This window comes from Musca domestica, unplaced genomic scaffold, assembly GCF_030504385.1.
Source record: "Musca domestica strain aabys unplaced genomic scaffold, Musca_domestica.polishedcontigs.V.1.1 124, whole genome shotgun sequence".
Lineage (NCBI taxonomy): Eukaryota > Metazoa > Arthropoda > Insecta > Diptera > Muscidae > Musca > Musca domestica.
This window is the reverse complement of record NW_026712162.1, coordinates 503,242-526,291: the sequence shown is the minus strand read 5'-3', so window position 1 is coordinate 526,291 and position 23,050 is coordinate 503,242. Positions and strand designations below refer to the sequence as shown.

General features: G+C 36.6%; 1 protein-coding gene across 2 annotated transcripts in view; it reads right to left on the bottom strand.

Annotated features, from left to right (window-relative positions):
- The window catches only part of LOC101896451 (uncharacterized), a 100,106-nt gene that overhangs the window by 37,224 nt on the left and 39,832 nt on the right, over positions 1–23,050 (bottom strand). For both annotated transcript variants that reach the window (XM_005180389.4, XM_020035681.2), the window contains one exon: positions 9,894–9,936. The gene's annotated coding sequence lies outside the window, so the exon portion shown is untranslated. The remainder of the gene's footprint in view (positions 1–9,893; positions 9,937–23,050) is intronic.

Below are 23,050 nucleotides of genomic sequence, written 5' to 3'. Positions count from 1 at the left end.
GATTTTAAATTAATTGTGCACCAAATGGGCAATACAAGTCCGAATTTAAAAGATACAAATGCTTCGGCATATTTAGTCCTTTGAATTTTAAATTATAATTATAATCATAGCGTGTATGATTGAATTGTCCCATAAAAAAACTTTTAATTGTTATGCGGAGCTCTACTAAGTTAGGAAAGTGGTGTAGGGTATCATAAAGTCGGCCCCGCCCGATTTTAAAACTTTCTTTAATGTTTTTTTTTTTTTTTTTTTTTTGTTTTTTTTTTGTTTTTGAAAATTGCCACCTTTTTTAGGGGAGGTACCAGAAGGAGTGGACAGATATTTTCCATCTCCGAACTCGATCTAAGTTTGATAATAACATTGGGATGTGAAAAAGTTTGGACCAAATCGGGTACTCCCTTCGAGAGTTATCATGCGCACCAACCAGCAGACAGGCAGACAGACAGACGAGCGGAGATCGTCTCCAAATGTTTTGAAACGGATTTGGTCCAAAGAGACTTAGGGTCTAAAACCTTTATTTCGATGAGACACATTTTGGCCTTATCAAATGATATATACCCTCTCTAGCCATATGACTGAGGGTATAAAAAATGTTCTCCCACAACATGAAATAGCTCTTAAAGCAGGTTTATGTTATTGCCTGACTGGCCATTGACAATAAATTCCAAATAATAAACAAATATTCTCACGCTATTGATTTAATATTTTGCTGCAGCGATATTGATTGCTTGGCCGTTCGAGTTGACATTAGCGTAGCTGTGGCTTGGCCAATGTTATGGGCCATTAAATGAGGGGATTGAAATTAATTAATCACGTTTGAGATTGATGGCTAAATGAAATATTTTTTATGCGTTTCAAACACAAATTTTATGTACATACTTTTTATTGTTATATTTCAATACTCTAGGCCGTCTAAATATAGAGATTTAAATCAATTAATTTTCGTTTATTGCTATTTAGGGTATTGATTTCCATGAATTTTATGCGTTCTCAAATTTCAACATTATATAACAGTTTTCATTATTGGTTTTCAATATTTATGGCAGTTAATAAAAAGTGAACTGTTGTAACTGTTGGCTTTTGAAATGAATTGAATAAAAGATACACATAAAAATTTTAAGTTTTTATAAAAAAATTCTTCATCCAAAGGTCGTTTACTGTCCTATATAGAAGGACAGTAAACGAGCTTTGGACGTTTTACAAATATATTAACTTAGTTTCGACAAAAAAAAACTTCATAGCCATAATCCGGTGCCAAACAACAGAGCGATATCATAAGTTAGATGCTCAGTAAGACTGGAGGTTAACGTTTCCAAAATAAAGCAAGTAAGGAAAAATCAAAAGTCGGGCCGGGCCGATTATACGATACTATATCTACACCACTATGCATATTTAGTAGAGCTCCCGTAACAAAATAATTTATTTCAAGTAGATCTTACCACATATCAACATTTGGCATTAGAGCAGTTATAATTTGGTTTCAGAGCGAATTAATATATGGGAGGCATATCCAATTCTGAATCGACTTCATTTTACGGAGACATTTTAATCTTTTATACCCAATAACATTGCTATAGAGATCCACAAGATTTTCTATAGAAAATATTACGTTCCACAAGATTTTCTATAGAAAATGTTGCGTTCCACAAGATTTCCTATCGAAAATATTAGGTTCCACAAGATTTTCTATAGAAAATGTTGCGTTCCACAAGATTTCCTATCGAAAATATTATGTTCCACAATTTTTTTTTGGAAAATGTTATGTTCCAGAAGGTTTTCTACAGCAAAAATTTGGTTCTATAAGATTTTCTATAGAAAATATTATGTTCCACAAGATTTTCTGCAGTAAATATTACGTTCCACAAAATTTTCTATCGAAAATATTACTTTCCACAAGAATTTCTGTAGAAAATATTATGTTCCACCAGATTTTCTATTGAAAAATTTATGTTCCACAATATTTTCCATTGAAAATATCACTTTCCACAATATTTTCCATTGAAAATATGACTTTCCACAATATTTTCCATTGAAAATATTCGAAAGGGATTATATCAAAAAATATATATATCGGAGCCGAGTTTCACAAAATGGAAACGTTCGTCCCGAAATTCAGTCCATTTGGGCTGATATTAGCCATTATTTGTACAGTAAACCTGAAATCGGATTAAGGATATATATGAGAGCTATATCCAAATCGTAGATGATCGATCAAATTTGGCAATGGTATTTCCGAGCTCTATAAGATATCTGGATTTAAATATCATTGTTGTCCAATGCATATTACGAGTGTGAGGGACTTAAAGACCAAAATCGGATGAAACATACATGGTGAGATGAAAAAATTGCAACCAACTTCAGACTGCTGTCATTTCTAAGCAACTCGTCCGACAGCTGTGATAGCTCATTATATTGTTTACAAGCGTACAAAAGCATTTTGGTGCGAATTTTCCAGAAAAAAATTATTCGTGATGGAATTTGAGCGTGATAGTGTGATTTCTTTATATTTGGCTGGAAAATCACAAGTTGCTATCGTTAGAGCACTCCAGCATTTAAATGTTAATCAATCTTTTGTATCTCGTACCTTCGCTCGTTACCGTGATACTGGTAGCGTAGTCCGACGGCGAGGAAGTGGACGGAAGAAAACGGCAACATCAGCAGAAATGGTTTGAAAAGTAAAGAAGCGACTTGATCGAAACCCGCGTTGCAGTGGCCGACGTGAGCTGAACACATCCCAATATTCCATTCGACAAATATTGAAAAACGAGCTCGGGGTAAAGCCATTGAAATTCCAAAAAGTGCAAGAACTTACACCGCAACAGAAAGAAAGTAGACTCAAAAGAGCTGAAGAGTTGCTTCGCTTAGCCGAAAGTGGTGAACTGCCGAATTTGGATTTTTCGGTCTCCGATGAGAAAACATTCGTTGTTCAGCAGTTTGTAAACAAACAAAATGATCGTGTTCACTTGCCAAAGAGGTCAGCTGAAAATGTGCACCTTCGGTTGGCCACTAGAACTCAAGCGCCGGCATCAGAATAAATGCCGAATTTTATCGCGAAAATATTCTGGAGGGTGTATTAAAGCCTTGGGCATGTAAACATTTTGTCCGCAGACCTTGGACATTCCAACAGGACTCGCACCATCGTACTCAGCACGCGCCAACCTAGAGGTGAGATTCCTCGCTTTATTTCCAGCGCACAATGGCCACCAAAACCTCTGGATACCAATCCTTTAGACTATTGTGTCTGGAGTATTTTGAGAAGCAAGGTTGGCACTAAAAAATATCAAAGTGTCGATCACCTCAAGCAAGCGCTTTGTCGGGAATGGGCCATAATTTGTGCCAAAGGAGACCAATTCGAACAAATCTGAACTTATTCTAAAAATTGATGCTATTTCCGAATTTTTTTGCCTTTGATTAATAGAAATTAAAAAAATGTAAAAATTATGGCGTTTAACTTTGTTGTAGTTTTTTATCTCACTCTGTATATATGGGAGCTAAAGCTGTATTTTATTTACTTGCTTCTAGACTGAATTTGGTCGGATGTGGCAAATTTCAGGTCATTTGCACAGATATTGGCCATATATTTGCACAATTAACCCGAAATCGGTTGAAGATATATTGGAGTTATATTCAAATCTGAACCGATCTTGACACAATTCGGCAGAAGTATTTCTGGACTGTATCTGATATCTGGTACCAAAGATCATTATTGTGGAGGACTTAATTGTGAGGGACTTTAACACCAAATCGGATGAAACATATATGTAGAGCTATAGCTATATCTGAACCAAATTTGAAGTACTTATTTCTAGGACGAATTCAGTCGGAATTGCCAAGATTCATTTCGTATGTACTAATATTAGTCATTTGGTGCACAATAAACCTGAAATCGGATAAAAATATATAAAGGAGCTATACCAAAATCTGAACCAATCTTGGCGAAATTTAAGGCAGTTATTTCTGAGCTGTATCTGATATCTGTTACCAAAGATCATTGTTGCGGAGTGCATATTACGCATGGGGGGGGGGGGACTTAAAAACCAAAATCGGATGAATCATATATATGGGAGCTATATAGCTCTATCTGATCCAATTTTCACCAAATTTGATGTATTTGCTTCTAGACTGAATTCGGTCGGATGTGCTGAAATTCAGGTCCTTTGGACTGATATTGGCCATTTGGTGCACAATTAACCCGAAATCGATTGAAGATATATGTAGGAGCTACATCTAAATTTGAACCGATTCTCACCAATTTCAATAGAGTTCGTCCTGGGACCAAACATATTGTTTGAAAATCTAAATCTTGTCAATCGGATCATAAATGCGACATGCATTTTGTTCACAAGGAAGAATGGACTCAGAAAGTGATTCTATGAAGGTCTTCAAAAGTAACTTTGGGTCTTCTTCGCTTTCATCTACATGTTACAAATAAATGCACAAAGACATAATACCCTTTCCACTATGTGGTGTAAGGTATAACAATTATATTAGAAAATATTGTCTCAATACCGAGATGTTGACAATTTACTGTCGTTCTAAGAAAAGTCAATGTGATGTGTAGAATTTATCGATTTTTTGGATCATTCAGGAAACACCTTATACTTAAGACATAAATTATGTCCAAAATAATGAAAAAAATTCGAATAAAAAAGTTTGTAAATACAGTTATAATAATTATATAACATAATTATGTTGGGCAGCTCATTAAAAAAATACGAACATTTATCTTTTCGATCAACATTGCCTCATTTATTATCGAACCAGTTAACTGGCGCTGACCACCACCTTCGAAGGTAGTTAAAAACTAATTATAATTTGAGCTTGTATTTATTTAGCTTGGTTCTGTCACACAGCTATCGTAGGCAGCAGCAACAGCAGTGTTAACCAGCAACTGCCATAACATTGGCTGATGTGATCTTGAATGTTGTCGATAAGAGTCTAAATTACCGTTTATGTTAATGTGATTTTCACAGTTAGCGATATCATAACATTTTTTGAGTAAGGTCGGGAATTCTGAAATATTGAAAACTAGTTTTTGGGAACATAGTTTGTTAAATAAGGAACAAATAGTTTCGGTAAAATTCCCAGCAAATATTCTCATTACCAACCAATGACTTTAGTAATTATACCTTCAGCCATATAGCTAGAAAATGTTTTACTGTCCAGAAGGAGAAACGATAATCCGATTTTGTTGCAACTTTGCACATCCTAATATTTGCATCAGTGCTAGGTCAGGTATGAAAACGGACAATGGACAACTCTTTTAATTTTACACATCACAAGATTTTTATTAACCCAAGGTCTGGGGTGAATATGGAATATATCGGTCCACTCTTTGTGGTACCTACCTCACAAAGGGTCAAACATTTGAATAACCAAAAAACGAACATAAATTCCAAAAAAAAAATCTGGTTATCTTCATATTTCACATATTCCATTACTTGTACTATTACAAGATCTGCTGCGGAGATTGAATATATCGGTGGGGGAGGTACCAAAATTTTGAATATCCATGAAGCTCATAAACGAGAAATGAACATCCGATTCCATTCGGTGTCTCTGGTGGTCCTTAAACAAATATTCTTAAAAAATCCACGTTTTGTGGCTGTGATGATCCTTTAAAATTAATTTGAAAAAATCCACGTTTGGTGTCCCTGGTGGTCCTTGAAAAAATATTCTTAAAAAATCCACGTTTGGTGGCTGTGATGATCCTTCAAAAGTAATTTAAAAAAAATCCAATTTTGGTGGCTGTGAACATAAATTCCAAAAAAAAAAATCTGGTTATCTTCATATTTCACATATTCCATTACTTGTACTATTACAAGATCTGCTGCGGAGATTGAATATATCGGTGGGGGAGGTACCAAAATTTTGAATATCCATGAAGCTCATAAACGAGAAATGAACATCCGATTCCATTCGGTGTCTCTGGTGGTCCTTAAACAAATATTCTTAAAAAATCCACGTTTTGTGGCTGTGATGATCCTTTAAAATTAATTTGAAAAAATCCACGTTTGGTGTCCCTGGTGGTCCTTGAAAAAATATTCTTAAAAAATCCACGTTTGGTGGCTGTGATGATCCTTCAAAAGTAATTTAAAAAAAATCCAATTTTGGTGGCTGTGAACATAAATTCCAAAAAAAAAAATCTGGTTATCTTCATATTTCACATATTCCATTACTTGTACTATTACAAGATCTGCTGCGGAGATTGAATATATCGGTGGGGGAGGTACCAAAATTTTGAATATCCATGAAGCTCATAAACGAGAAATGAACATCCGATTCCATTCGGTGTCTCTGGTGGTCCTTAAACAAATATTCTTAAAAAATCCACGTTTTGTGGCTGTGATGATCCTTTAAAATTAATTTGAAAAAATCCACGTTTGGTGTCCCTGGTGGTCCTTGAAAAAATATTCTTAAAAAATCCACGTTTGGTGGCTGTGATGATCCTTCAAAAGTAATTTAAAAAAAATCCAATTTTGGTGGCTGTGATGATCCTTCAAAAGTAATTTGAAAAAAAGCCAAGTTTGGTGGCTATGATGATCCTTCAAAAGTAATTTGAAAAAAAGCCAAGTTTGGTGGCTATGATGATCCTTCAAAAGTAATTTGAAAAATATCCACGTTTGGTGGCTGTGATAATCCTTCAAAAGTAATTTGAAAAATTTCTACGTTTGGTGACTCTGATAATCCTTAAAAAAATAATCTTAAAAATCCGCGTTTGAACCCTTGGGTCTTGAAAAATATTTAAAAACAATCCAGGTTTGAACTCTTGGGTCTTGAAAAATATTTTTAGAAAATCCACGTTTGAACCCTTGAAAAATATTCCACGTTTGAGTCTTGAAAAAAAATTTTAAAAAATGCACGTTTGAACCCTTGAAAAATATTCCACGTTTGAGTCTTGAAAAAAAAATTTAAAAAAATCCACGTTTGGTCCTTGAAAAATATACCACCTTTGGTCCTTGAAAAATATTCCACATTTGGTCCTTGAAAAATATTCCACGTTTGGTCCTTGAAAAATATTCCACGTTTGGTCCTTGAAAAATACTCCACGTTTGAACCCTTGAAAAATATTCCACGTTTGGGTCTTGAAAAATATTTTTAAAAAATCCACGTTTGGTCCTTGAAAAATATTCCACGTTTGGTCCTTGAAAAATATTCCACGTTTGGGTCTTGAAAAATATTTTTAAAAAAAAACCAAGTTTGGTTCTTGAAAAATAGTCCACGTTTGGCTCTTGAAAAATATTTAAAAATCCACGATTGGCCCTTCAAAAATTGACTTCAAAAAGGTTCTTAAAAGATCCCAGTTTTGTCATTGACAAATACTTGATGACAAATCCTTGAAAAATATTTTCGTTAAAAAATCCATGTTTGGCAAAAAAAAAAATTAAAAAACCCACGTTTTGTAACTCTAATGAAACTTGAAAAATATTTGAAGAACGCACACAAGTGACTGGTAGCTCTTATATTCCTAAGAATTGTGTTTGATAGTGAAAATATATTCCTAAAAATCCACATCCCTTTGCTCTGATAGTCCTAAAAATACTTCAAAAATCAACTATTTTTTCTGTTTTATTTCTGTCGATTCCTTAAAACGTTATGAAAAGGTAGCTCTAATTCGGTCCGATTCCATTCGAACTTGGCACATCTCAATATTTATTTATCAACACAAGATCTGTTATAAAGATGGATTGAAAAGTATTTAAAAAAATCCACGTTTGGTGCCTCTGAGGATCTTTGAAAGGTATTTTTAAAAATCCACTTTTGGTGGCTCTATTGGTCCTTTAATTTACTTTTGGCCGTTGAAAATAAATTTTAAACATCTACATTTGGCCCTTAAAAAATATTCTTAAAAATTGCACCTCAAAAAAGTCCTTTGAAGTTTTCTCCTTAAAATCCAAGGTTGGTGGCTCTGATCACCTTTGAAAAAAATTCTTAAAAATCCACTTTTATGAGTCTAATAGGATTTAAAAAAAAACACACAAGAGTTGGCTTTGATGGCGAAAAAATATTTCTAAAATTCCACGCTCTGGTGAACCAAAAAATATTCTCCAAAATCCATTTTTATTTTGTTTTTTTTTCTGTCGATTCTTGAAATACTTTGTGAAAGGTAGCTCCAAAAATCTAGCATTTTTAGCTCCAAATATTTATATTATGTATATTTTGGAAAAATTTAGTACGAATTCTTCTCCCAAAATATCGACAAAATAAATACTAGTTTGGTGGCTCTGATGGTCTTTAAAAATATATATTGATTTATTCTACGTTTTGAAAAATACACTGTGTTCCTTGAAAAAATGTTTCCAAAGAAAGTCAACATTTGGTGGCTCTGATGATCCTTGTTTTGATCCGTTGGGCATTAGAACAAATTCCTAAAAAATCCTCAACCATTGGTTTTAGTTTACATCAAAAAATATTTTAAAAATCTTTCTTAAAAAATCCACGTTATCCCACAAGATCCACTTTTGATGCCACTAACATTTATTAAAACATATTTGGAAGAATGCTATATTGTTAGTCCTTGAAAATATATTTTAAAAGATCTTCATATTTGTAGTTTATTATTCCTGCAATTTTTTTTTTAATTCACATTCGGTGCTACTGTTGCTACTTGAAAAAAAAATGCTTCTGAAAATCCACCGTTCCGAGAGCTCTTGGAAAAATGTTGCTATAAAACCCTTATTTAAACCCTTATTTCATCTTTGAAAGAATATTCCTTAGAAAATATTGTGGTCCTTGAAAAAATATTCTTAAAGGCTACGTTTGATGTATCTGATAGTCCTTGAAAATGTTTCCTCAAACAATCCACGTTTGTTTGCTTTGCTCCTTGAGTTTTTTTATAACAATCCAATTTTTTTAATATTCTTATTAAAACATAATCATAATCTTATATTTCAAATCTCGCAAATATCTTCCATATTCCTTTCATTACTAAACCACCCACCATTTTTGAAAAGCCACAACAATCTTCAGTATCAATCTCCCACATAATCATGAAAAAAAAAATATTCAAAACAATATCAAAGAATCAAAAAAACATGTAAAATGCAAATGTTCTATTTTAAATAGCCTGATTATAAATCAGATACAACCGAACTGATAACTTCCGACATATTCCGAACATGTTGGGGCTAATCTGTAACTCAGTGTGTGTGTGTGTGCGAACATTGATTTAGCATAAATAAACATAATTTCAATACTATTTTTGATTTGGAGATATGGATTTAATGAGTTTAAACATTTTTCTTCCCACATTATCAATGCGTCAATAGTTGTTGGCCTTTGTATTTTTTAGTAATCGGCAGCGGCTTCTTCTTCACGCTGAGTAGCCATATTGTTAATGAATTTCAAATTAAATCGATGCCCTGCCTGAGAAAACTATTTAAAAAATATGTTCATAGTTTATTATTATTTTATGTTTATTTTTTTTTTTTTAATTTTCAAACATAACACTCCCACATTTCAAATGGGCAATTGTGTTTTTGTTAGTCAGCAGATTAGATAGATAGGTGTTAAAAAATTATGTTGCAGCTATTTTTAAAACATTTCAATCACAGGTGCTCATTATTTTCGATTTCTAAAAATACATATCTTATTTATGTCGATTTCAAAAATCAAAAAAAAAAAAAAAAAAAAAAAATTGAAATCATTGACCATCAGATGAGATTTTTATGTACTTTTTTGTGAAATATCAATGATGAAATTTAGTTGTTAACATAGTTTTCGAATTTTTTTCCACAAATTTTCTAACTCTTGGTAGAGAAAAAATGTTTTATCAACCTTCATAGAAATCACGCAATGTTGTCAATAAATTATATTTTATTATCTTCTAATCGTGATAAAGACTATATAAAAATTTCAAGAACATTAGAAATAAAAAAGAATGATATATGTACCGGAATTTGTGCCCACTGTCGCCAGAAGTTCTATGTATATTATCTGAAAACGAAAAAAATAAACAAAAATGAGGTTAGTTTCGAAAATTTAAAAAAATGAAAACTAACAAGTAAAAAGGCTGTAAGTTCGGCCGGGCCGCACTTTGAATGCCCTCCACCATTTGGAACGAATTTGGCAATTTTCAAAAAAAAATAAAAAAAAATAAAATGCGTTAAAAATTCTGTTTAAAATCTTAAAAATACCGAATGTAGCCGTTTTATTAGGGTCTATACGACGACATGGACGTGCATAGGCAACTTTTGTCATAAACCATTACAATACAGGGTTGCCCATATTCGACGGACCTTTGGGCCCTTTGGGCCCATTCCAATCGACGAGGCTTGTCCGCAGGCAACATTCTTTGCGTCAATTGAATTTTGTACGGGAAAAAAATGCAAATCAATGTGAATAATCCATTGTAAAGTGGACCGAGCCATGCCCAACTGCTGAGAACGGCGTTTTTGGGATGTTCTTGGGGATCTCTCAACACGGGCTAGTACGGCAGCGATATTCTCGGTCGATCGCCTTGGTCGACTTTTATATGTCCTCTTCGGATTAGAAAGAGCCTTACCAGTCGAAAATTTTTCGTATAAACGCTAAATGGTGTTCTTAGAAGGCGCACTTCTCACATTTTTTAATGTTTTAATCGCACGTTGAGTTTTCACAACTGACTTCTTGTAAATTTCAACTATTTCAGAGCGTTGCCAGATGGGTCCGTCGAATATGGGCAACCCTGTATACTAATGCGAGACTTGAATAAAAAAAAATCGGTTAATAATGTAGTTAAATCAAGAAAATTCCGAATATAGGGAGGTACCGTTATATTGGGGCTACACAAAGACATGGACCTGCACACTTACACTTTGAGGGGTCTAAAATGTATATTTCGAGGTGTTACAAACGAAATGACAAACTTAATATACCCTCCATACTATGGTGGAGGGTATAAAAAAAGAGAATCTTAAAAATTCACCTTGGAGCCTTTTATAGTCTTTGCTAAAATTTAAGTTAAGAAAAAACGTGTACTACCATCAGAGCCACCAAAATTTTTTTTTTTTGAGTATTTCTCAATGACCAGCGCCATCAAAGGTGGGCTTTTAAAAATGATATTATAGGGACCATCAGGGGTGCCAAACTTGGATTTTAGGGAAATGTTTTCCAGGACCTTCAGAGCTACGATGGTCAAGGACAATCACAGCCGACAAGCGTGGATTTTTATGAATATTTTTGAAGGACCTCTGGCCTATTAAATGTAGAATTCGAACCAACAAAAGTGGAATTTTAAAAATGTTTATCAAGGATCTTCCGATACACCAAACTGGGACTTTAAACAATTTTTGGAAAGGAACCTCAAATGCATTAAAAGTGGATTTCAAAAGGACCATAAGAGAGCACTTAACTTGGATTTTTAAAAATACATTTTCAAGGACCTTCGAAACCACCAACTTGCATTTTTCCAAAAAATTTTTTTTCAAAGGACCATCACAGCCACCAAACGTGGATATTTCTGAATATTTTTAAAGGACCTATGGCCATTAAACTTGATTTTATGCGACATTATTTATCGGTAATATGTCAAATTTCGTATTTGAAGTTCGTAATGGGTGCTACAGGCTATGACAAAAAATTTTGTATGCAGGTCCACGTCTTCGTACGACCCCATTATTTATGAATATTTTTAAAAGACATCTGGTCATTAAACGTGAATTTTTAAGATTTTGTTTCAACGACCATCAGAATCAACAAAAATGGTATTTTAAGAAAGTTTTTCAAGGATCTTCAGAGACACCAAACTGGGACTTTAAAAATATTTTGGAAAGAAGCATTAAATACATCAAAAGTGGATTTTTAAAGGACCATAAGAAATCTATTTCAAGGATCTTCAAAGCTACCAATATGTATTTTCTAAAAATATTTTATAAAGGACCATCAACGCAACCTAAAATATTACTATATTCTGGATCAGCGTAAAATTCAAAGACGATCTCGTCTTTCTGTCCGTTTGCCTGTCTGTTCGTCTGTATGTCTCTTGTAATCACGCTATTTCTCGAACGAATTGAGATAGAAGGCTAAAATTTTGCATACATGCATAGTTCTCCAGTAAACAGGTTAAGTTCGTAAATGGGCCATGTCGGTCCTCGTTTTCGTATAGCCCCCATATAATGGTACTTCCCGATATTCGGTATTTTCATAATTTTAGCGACATCATTTACCAGAATTATTTAATATTTAAAGTTCGTAAAGGATACAACAGCCTATGATAAACGTTTTTGTAAGCAGGTTCACGTTTTCGTATAGGCTTCATATGACGATAGCTCCCGATATTCGGTATTTTCATGATTTTAGCGACATTATTTATCGGTATTATGTCAAATTTCGTATTTGAAGTTCGTAATGGGTGGTCGTATAGCCCCCATATAACGGTAGCTCCCGATATTCGATATTTTCATGATTTTAGCGACATTATTTATCGGTATTATATAAAATTTCGTATTTGAAGTTCGAAATGGGTGCTACAGGCTATGACGAAATTTTTGGAAGCATGTCCACGTTTTCGTATAGCCCCCATATAACGGTATCGGGGATATTCGGTATTTTTATGATTTGTGCGACATTGTTCGCCGAAATTGTAACAAATTTCGTATTTATAGTTCGTAAAGGAACCACAAAACGAGGATTTTTAAGAATATTTTTCCAAGGATCATCAGAGCCACCATACTTAGATTAGATCGGGCAAACCTATTTTTTCGATGTCGTTCGAGTGGGAGTGAGCAAATTTTCCGGGCCCGTCGGACTTTTGCCCAGTCCTCCGAAAAACTCGCTCAAATTTCTACAAAGAGTAAAACTCACTCGAATTCGAGCGAGAGAGCTACTTCTTTCCCGTGATGTTTGTGTTTCATAGTGGTGTTGGGTAGTATAAGACGGGCCCGCCATATTTTTGGTCCAGCCTTCCAAAAAAAACTCATTGGAATTAATACAAAGAGCGAAACTCATTTGAATTCCTGCGGTATCGCTCCTAGGAGCAGAATAAACTCGAGGAAGTTTAATTTTTCGATGACGCTCGAATGTTTCTCGAAATTTTCCTAATTTTTAAGTGGGAGCAAAATTCGTACGTAATCGAGCAGATTCTACTCCTGCGAGCACTCTTTTAGTTTTTTTTCATACCATTGTGGTATATCTGTGTTAGTGGATTTGTTCTGTCCACGATCCAACTCTCGCCATTTTCTTCCATCTTCTCCCTCCTTTCACAATCTTCATAATTTTCCTTCTTTTTCCACCTTCCCCGTCTCCCCCCTCTTCATCCGAGCTGTTGCACACAAATCTGGAAACAAATAATTGTTTCCTTTCTTTTTCAGTCTTAGACAAACTATTGCTTTATTTTCAGAGTTTTGGCTCCCAATCTAATTCTTAAAACAGGAGTGGCAACAAAAGAGTGAAGAGTAGACTCATAAAAAATGTCCACTCTTCGAGTAATTCTGCTCGCGAACAAGTTTCGTTCCCGAGTGAAAAAGAGCAAAACTTTGCTATGCTTTTGCCATTCTTTAAGTGGTTAAAAACTATTGTTTCAAATGTTGGTTTTTAACAGATAATCAGTGCCTTCAGAACAAAAAAATTGATTTTTCTGCAATTTTTTTCATGGCCTCTAAGAGCCACTAAATGTGGATTTTGAAATAATGTTTTGGATTTTGAAGCAATCAGGGCTGTCATAGAAACTAATTTTGTCACAATTTTTAAAGGATATTCAAAGAACTAAAAATGTGGATTTTTAAACAATTTTTAAAGGATATTCAAAGGACTATAAATGTGGATTTTTTAAGGAATTTTTAAAGGATATTCAAAGGACTAAAAAAGTGAATTTTTTAAACAATTTTTAAAGGATATTTAAAGGACTATGAACGTGGATTTTTTAAGTAATTTTTAAAGGACTATAAACGTGGATTTTTTTTAAAGAATTTTTAAAGGACTATAAACGTGGATTTTTTTAATGAATTTTTAAAGGACTATAAACGTGGATTTTTTAAAAGAATTTTTAAAGGATATTAAAAGGACCATAAACGTGGATTTTTTAAAAGAATTTTTTAAATAATTTTTAAAGGACCATAAACCATAAATCTGCAAAGCAGCTTTATGAGCAAGTTCACAATAAAAAAAATTACTTACGCTATCTCCGGCAACTCCAGTGGGTTGCTGAAATCTCTAAGAGCTTTTCTCGTCACCTTTTCTGAGCGTTCTGCGTCCAACAACACAAAAACTACCACTGCAGATGCCATCTTACTTTATTTATAGCGACTTATGACAAATAAACAAACAACACATGTAAGCAACAACAGCTGTTTCGAACATTGGTTTTATTTACATTCGAAATTGACAAAACCAACTTGGTTTCATGACACCAAATGAAACCAACATTGGTTTACAAAAACGACAATAAGCAAAACCGACATGGTTTCTGTGACAGCCCTGAATATTTCTTTGGCTTATTGGATATTTTGTAATCTTTAAGGACTAGCTATGAGTTTTAGCTGATATTCTATCATGTAATGAAAGAAAAATATGCCTTTCTTTTCTCTTTATATCACGTGACGGGAATAACAACTTTTGCCACCGGCCCTCGTATAGATGTTAAACCATAATCTATGCCATTAATTTTTTATGTTAGTGAGAAAATCCCTAATGATAGATATTACCGTTGGCATTAATTCATATATCATTTCGCCTGATTTTATTATGCAAAATAAAATATTATTTAAGAAATTTTCATGAAATTCTTTTGCGATTCGAAATTCCTCTAAAGAATTTGTTACCACACAGTTCGTGATGTGAGTGACACATCAAAATTTCCCCCTTTTGTTATTTGTTTGGATCCCCAAATCGAACTTCACACATAGTTATGTGTCTTAATTTTGATGTTATTGGATTTGAGATTGCTTGTCGTCGGCTAATCTATACAAATGACCCCTTTATTGCCCGGCTATAATGGGCTCCCCTTTAATTTGTTGAGGTGCTGGTGGGTGGTGTTCTTTGTAGGAGGAGGGAGGTTTCGTTTTGGGCAAATCCCCATTAATGTTTTATTACGGTGAAAATTTTCACACAAGCCAATAGAATTGTAAAATTTTTTTTGGACTTTAAAAAGAAAATTGTACTTTGGTTCTCATCTATTATTCAAAAGATTTGATTGGGAGCGAAATCTCTGAAAATAGAGCAAAATTTTTTCTAAGAGTGAAGACCCCGCAGAACTGGAGATGCGGACAAGGATACCTTGTTGACCTCATATAATGCAATATTTCGGCCTGTGGTCAGCCAGTGTGGTCTGCGAATATAAGTGCTACGCAGTGGCAGAACATTCTCTGTAGATGCTATAACGAGAAACTTAAGAGACCATTACCCTTTTTTCGGAATCTCTAATTTTATTTCACACAATTTATCTTTGAGTCCTTGCAAAATTTTAACCCTTCCTTTAGCACCGACTGTAAATCAACTTAAATTCCCTTTGCATGTTGACTTTGTAGTCCATATTCTATTGATTTGTTTTATTTTTCAATATTTTGCCTTCAGCCTTTTTTGGGTTTCTGCAGTCACAGGCAACTCCTTCTTGTCTGCATTTCTGCTACTGTTTGCGATCATGGTCTCGGTTTCTTTGTAAACTCTTCGCAAAGGGAAAAGAAGGCAAAAAATAAACACAATCACGTTCTGTAATCAAAGCTTCATATTAAAACAATTACGGCAAACGCATAAAAATTAAATGCCTAAACAGAGATTTTTTCAGGGCTGATAATTTGTAGTTTGAAAGCCACGCACACTCGCAAGGACTACAATTGCAGAGGGGTCCAATGGACGATGTCAGACATACAGTGTTATTAGGTATAGCATTTGCTCAATGCCAAAGGGCATTCAAAACTCATGTATGAGTCATTCCATATTAAAATAAGGAGGAAGATATGGAACGCAGCATTCTCAGTAGATGAGAAAGAGGTCTGCTCTTAGAATTGGTCTTCTCTCAGAACACCAGAAACTCCTCACACAGAAGACCAGAAGGTCTTCGCATAGAAGGCGAGAATTTCTTCTCATAGGAGACGAGAAGGTCTTCTCATAGAAGACAAGAATGTCTTCTTCTAGAAGATCAGAATATATTCTCGTAGAAGAGCAGGAGGTCTTCTCCTAGAAGAGTAGAATATCTTCTGGTAGAAGAGCAGAAGGCTTTTAATAGAAGACCAGAAGGTCTTCTCATAAAAGACCAGAAGGTCTTCTCACAGAAGACCAGAAGGTCTTCTCACAGAAGATCAGAGGTTCTTCTCACAGAAGACCAGAAGGTCTTCTCACAGAAGACAAGAAAGTCTTCTCACAGAAGACCAGAAGGTCTTCTCATAGAAGACCAGAAGGTCTTCTCATAGAAGACCAGAAGGTCTTCTCATAGAAGACCAGAAGGTCTTCTCATAGAAGACCAGAAGGTCTTCTCATAGAAGACCAGAAGGTCTTCTCACAGAAAACGAGAAGGTCTTCTCATAGAAAACGAGAAGGTCTTCTCATAGAAGACCAGAAGGTCTTCTCAAAGAAGATCAGAAGGTCTTCCCACAGAAGACCAGAAGGTCTTGTTACAGAAGACCAGAAAGTCTTGTCACAGAAGACCAGAAGGTCTTGTCACAGAAGACCAGAAGGTCTTCTCATAGAAGACCAGAAGGTCTTCTCAGAAGACCAGAAGGTCTTCTCAGAAGACCAGAAGTTCTTCTCGCAGAAGACCAGAAGGTCTTCTCATAGAAGACCAGTAGAAATTCTCATATAAGACCAGTAGGTCATTTCATGGAAGACCCGAAGGTCTTCTCGTAGAAGACCCGAAGGTCTTCTCGTTGAAGACCAGAAGAAGGCCTTCGCGTAGAAGATCAGAAGAAGGTCTTCTCGTAGAAGACCAGAAGAAGGTCTTCGCGTAGAAGAGCAGATGAAGGTCTTCGCGTAGATGACCAGATGAAGGTCTTCGCGTAGATGACCAGAAGTAGGTCTTCTCGTAGAAGACCAGAAGAAGGTCTTCGCTTAGAAGACCAGAAGTAGGTCTTCTCTTAGAAGACCAGAAGAGGGTCTTATCGTAGAAGACCAGAAGAAGCTCCTCTTATAAAAGAGCAGAAGAGGGTCTTCTCGTAGAAGGACAGGAGAAGGTCTTCTCGTAGAAGAGCAGAAGAAGGTCTTCTCGTAGAAGAGCAGAAGAAGGTCTTCTCGTAGAAGAGCAAAAGAAGGTCTTCTCACAGAAGACCAGAAGGTCTTCTCACAGAAGACCAGAAGGTCTTCTCGTAGAAGAGCAAAAGAAGGTCTTCTCACAGAAGACCAGAAGGTCTTCTCACAGAAGACCAGAAGGTCTTCTCACAGAAGACCAGAAGGTCTTCTCAAAGAAGACCAGAAGGTCTTCTCACAGAAGACCAGAAGGTCTTCTCACAGAAAACCAGAAGGTCTTCTCATAGAAGACCAGTAGGTCATTTCATGGAAGACCCGAAGGTCTTCTCGTAGAAGACCAGTAGGTCATTTCATGGAAGACCCGAAGGTCTTCTCGTAGAAGAGCAAAAGAAGCTCTTCTCGTAGAAGACATGAAGAAGCTCTTCTCGTAGAAGACCAGAAGAAGGTCTCCGCGTAGAAGACCAGAAGTAGGTCTTCTCTTAGAAGACCAGAAGAAGGTCTTCGCGTAGAAGACCAGAAGAAGGTCTTCGCGTAGAAGACCAGATGTGGGTCTTCTCTTAGAAGACCAGAAGAGGGTCTTCTCGTAGAAGAGCAGAAGAAGGTCCTCTTATAGAAGAGCAGAAGAGGGTCTTCTCGTAGAATAACAGGAGAAGGTCTTCTCGTAGAAGACCAGAAGAAGGTCTTCTCGTAGAAGACCAGAAGAAGGTCTTCGCGTAGAAGACCAGAAGAAGGTCTTCGCGTAGAAGACCAGCAGTAGTTCTTCTCTTAGAAGACCAGAAGTTGGTCTTCTCTTAGAAGAGCAGAAGAAGGTCTTCTTGAAGAAGAGCAGAAGAAGGTCTTCTCGTGGAACACCAGAAGAGGGTCCTCTCATAGAAGACGAAATAAATAATAAAAGAAGAATAACAAATCTAGTGGATCTGAAAGCCTTGTTTAAGAAGACCGTACAATTAGGTTCCACTAGAACGATGCTAGCAATGTTCATGAAAGTTGTTTGTCCACAAGAAAGTCTTATCACAGATACATAATTGCACATAAGAAACTTAAAAAAAATCGCATCCCATTTTAGTCTGACTGGAATAGATGCTGCTGTCTGGCCTTTCCAAACCAACCAACCGACATAAATAGTTAGTCGGCTGGACTACCACTTAATTTTGTGAGTTAATTTAATGATGCACAAAAAGCATTGTCTCTGTTATTCTTTTTTTTACGATTCTCCAAAGAGACACACAGAGAACGACCAGAAACAAAGACTTGAAATTAAACAAAACAGTAGCCCTTTAACTGGGAGCAAAAACAAAAAAGAAAAGAAAAACTACAGCAATAAAATACCAGTTTTAATGAGATCTAAACGCTAGCAAATGATGAAGATGCAACCAATTGCCATTCCTCCTGTTCCAAGAGGTTTAGATGTGAAGTGACTCAAGTATGGGTCAAATTATTCGGATGTTGGGACAAATCTTTGGAGAAAAGACACAAATTTATGGCCGCTGGGAATCGAGGCAGACATCTTCGCAGAGGCGACAAAGCCATAAAAATATTGCTCATCTTTTAGCGGGTTAATTATGATGGCACAGATTTTGTTGTTGTTGTTGTTGGTAAACACATCGCACATCTCAAATATTTCATCTTTCTGAAATTCCATAAGCCCTCCTCCTCAAAAAACGCGACACAAATCAGACAATATTTATGTTTTCGAGATTTGTTTTGTTTCATTTCTGGGGGATTTTGTTTGACAAAATATTTTGTTCGGCTATCGCCTCTTCTTTGTTTTGTAACATGATTTCTTTTTTTTTTTTTGGTTTGTTCTGATTCTGCTGCCCATATCCATCCATCAGTGAAATTGATCACCGATGCGCAAGCCTATGTTAACAGCGGTCTTGTTGCTGCCTCCAGCCACATACTCTTTCACGGTTAGTCGTTTGTTCTGTTGCCCCTTAAAAGGAAGAAGCCTCAAAAAAAACCAGCCGACCTGTTTCTTTTGCTTTTTGTGAGAGTAGTTGTTGTTGCTGCCAGTTTTTCTTTTCTTTGTGCCAACAAGAATGTTTCAAATATGTCTGCTCTGTTAACAATTGGGGACAGTCGAGGGGGAAAATTTCCGATATAGAAAACGCACTTTGTTTTTTTGCTAATTAATCAACAATCGAAGATTATGGGGGAGAGATGATAAATTGGAGGTGTCACTAAATTTTAGATCTGATCTTAGATTGGAAAAAAGTACAGATTTAGTAATAGGATATGGAATTTTGAAGAGATTGAAAAAGGAAAAAACGGTATTCTGTCCACAGAAGCAAGGTCTTCTGTCCACAGAAGAAAGGTCTTCTGTCCACAGAAGAAAGGTCTTCTGTCCACAGAAGAAAGGTCTTCTGTCCACAGAAGAAAGGTCTTCTGTCCACAGAAGAAAGGTCTTCTGTCCACAGAAGAAAGGTCTTCTGTCCACAGAAGAAAGGTCTTCTGTCCACAGAAGAAAGGTCTTCTGTCCACAGAAGAAAGGTCTTCTGTCCACAGAAGAAAGGTCTTCTGTCCACAGAAGAAAGGTCTTCTGTCCACAGAAGAAAGGTCTTCTGTCCACAGAAGAAAGGTCTTCTGTCCACAGAAAAAGGGTCTTCTGTCCACAGAAGAAAGGTCTTCTGTCCACAGAAGAAAGGTCTTCTGTCCACAGAAGAAAGGTCTTCTGTCCACAGAAAAAGGGTCTTCTGTCCACAGAAGAAAGGTCTTCTGTCCACAGAAGAAAGGTCTTCTGTCCACAGAAGAAAGGTCTTCTGTCCACAGAAGAAAGGTCTTCTGTCCACGGAGAAAGGTCTTCTGTCCACAGAAGAAAGGTCTTCTGTCCACAAAAGATGTCTTCTGTCCCCAGAAGAAAGTTCTTCTGTCCCCAGAAGAAAGGTCTTCTGTCCACAGAAGAAAGGTCTTCTGTCCACGGAGAAAGGTCTTCTGTCCACAGAAGAAAGGTCTTCTGTCCACAAAAGATGTCTTCTGTCCCCAGAAGAAAGTTCTTCTGTCCCCAGAAGAAAGTTCTTCTGTCCCCTGAAAAAAAGGTCATCTGTCCCCAGAAGAAAGGTCTTCTGTCCCTGGAAGAAAGGTCTTCTGTCCACAGAAGAGGTCTTCTGTCCACAGAAGAGGTCTTCTGTCCACAGAAGAGGTCTTCTGTCCACAGAAGACACCACGGAAGGTGTCTTCTGTCCACGGAAGGTGTCTTCTGTGCACAGAAGAAAGGTCTTCAGTCCACAGAAGAAAGGTCTTCTCTTCCTGGAAGAAATGTCTTCTGTCCACAGAAGAAAGTTCTTCTGTCCACAAAGAAAGTTCTTCTGTCCACAGAAGAAAGGTCTTCTGTCCACAGAAAAAGGGTCTTCTGTCCACAGAAGAAAGGTCTTCTGTCCACAGAAGAAAGGTCTTCTGTCCACAGAAGAAAGGTCTTCTGTCCACAGAAGAAAGGTCTTCTGTCCACAGAAGAAAGGTCTTCTGTCCACGGAGAAAGGTCTTCTGTCCACAGAAGAAAGGTCTTCTGTCCACAAAAGATGTCTTCTGTCCCCAGAAGAAAGTTCTTCTGTCCCCAGAAGAAAGTTCTTCTGTCCCCTGAAAAAAAGGTCATCTGTCCCCAGAAGAAAGGTCTTCTGTCCCTGGAAGAAAGGTCTTCTGTCCACAGAAGAGGTCTTCTGTCCACAGAAGAGGTCTTCTGTCCACAGAAGAGGTCTTCTGTCCACAGAAGAGGTCTTCTGTCCACAGAAGACACCACGGAAGGTGTCTTCTGTCCACGGAAGGTGTCTTCTGTGCACAGAAGAAAGGTCTTCAGTCCACAGAAGAAAGGCCTTCTCTTCCTGGAAGAAATGTCTTCTGTCCACAGAAGAAAGTTCTTCTGTCCACAAAGAAAGTTCTTCTGTCCACAGAAGAAAGGTCTTCTGTCCACGGAAGAAGGGTCTTCTGTCCACAGAGAAAGGTCTTCTGTCCACAGAAGAAAGGTCTTCTGTCCACAGAAGATGTCTTCTGTCCCCAGAAGAAAGTTCTTCTGTCCCCAGAAGAAAGTTCTTCTGTCCCCTGAAAAAAAGGTCATCTGTCCCCAGAAGAAAGGTATTCTGTCCCTGGAAGAAAGGTCTTCTGTCCCTGGAAGATGTCTTCTGTCCACAGAAGAGGTCTTCTGTCCACAGAAGATGTCTTCTGTCCACAGAAGATGTCTTCTGTCCACAGAAGAGGTCTTCTGTCCACAGAAGATGTCTTCTGTCCACAGAAGAGGTCTTCTGTCCACAAAAGATGTCTTCTGTCCACAGAAGAGGTCTTCTGTCCACAGAAGATGTCTTCTGTCCACAGAAGAGGTCTTCTGTCCACAGAAGATGTCTTCTGTCCACAGAAGAGGTCTTCTGTCCACAGAAGAAATCTTCTGTCCACAGAAGAGGTCTTCTGTCCACAGAAGAGGTCTTCTGTCCACAGAAGATGTCTTCTGTCCACAGAAGAGGTCTTCTGTCCACAGAAGAAAGGTCTATTGTCCACAGAAGAAAGGTCTTCTGTCCACAGAAGAAAGGTCTACTGTCCACAGAAGAAAGGTCTACTGTCCACAGAAGAAAGGTCTTCTGTCCACAGAAGAAAAGCCTTCTGTCCACAGAAGAAAGGTCTTCTGTCCACAGAAGAAAGGTCTTCTGTCCACAGAAGAAAGGTCTTCTGTCCACAGAAGAAAGGTCTTCTGTCCAGAGAAGAAAGGTCTTCTGTCCACAGAAGAAAGGTCTTCTGTCCACAGAAGAAAGGTCTTCTGTCCACGGAGAAAGGTCTTCTGTCCACAGAAGAAAGGTCTTCTGTCCACAGAAGAGGTCTTCTGTCCACAGAAGAGGTCTTCTGTCCACAGAAGAAAGGTCTTCTGACCACACAGAAGAGGTCTTCTGTCCACAGAAGAAAGGTCTTCTGACCACACGGAAGAAAGGTCTTCTGTCCACAACGGAGGTCTTCTGTGCACAACAGAGATCTTCTGTCCACAACAGAGATCTTCTGTCCACAACAGAGATCTTCTGTCCACAACAGAGATCTTCTGTCCACAACAGAGATCTTCTGTCCACAGAAGAGGTCTTCTGTCCACACCAGAGGTCTTCTGTTTACAGCAGAGGTCTTCTGTCCACACCAGAGGTCTTTTGTCCACAGCAGAGGTCTTCTGTCCACAAAAGATGTCTTTAATGTTTCTGAAGATTCCCTTTGTTTTTGCAAATTCCCCCACTGTGTTTCTCTTGGCTTCTGATTTCCTGCTGTCTGGTGTTGTGTCTCGTTTTCCCTTTAATGATCTTCTTCGTTTTCATCATTTATGGTAATGGCAACATATTTTCCTTATAAAGTTCCATTCTTATTTTTTTATTCTTTGCCGGATTGTTGTTATTGTTGTTGTTGAGTGTGGCTTTTGGTTTGATCCCCCTGATCATTGAAATGCATTTCCTTTTGATAATGAAATGTTAACAATGTCGTTGATTTTTTTATTCTGACATTGAGCTTCAAAAATGTTAAAAGATTTCCCTTTGGTTTAATAAAACGCCTGGTATAAATATGGGAGTTTTTGTTTTGAGGAGGATATGAGGAATACCGATATATGAATAGAATTTTATTGGAGGGAGAATTTTGTGAAATATGAATTGCAAATTGTTGTTTTGACAATAATAAAATGGTATTTGTCGATTGATTCAAAGACCACATACGATATTTATGATTTGATTCGAATTTTTATGTTCTCTATATCTCTCTCTCTCTATCTTTGATCATGAGAAATATGATCTGTCTCAGTATGCAAAATATGAGGTGAACAGGTGTCTCAGACAATAGCCCAGACACTTAGTCTGTATCAGCTTTTGAATGACTAATCATACCTTCTCATTTGTGATACTCCAAAATAGCAATCCAACTTCACGCTGAGTCTAGTTTTTTTTTTTTTTTTTTTTTTTTTTTTTTTTTTTTGAAAATCATAAATTATTTAATCCAGAACCCACACAAG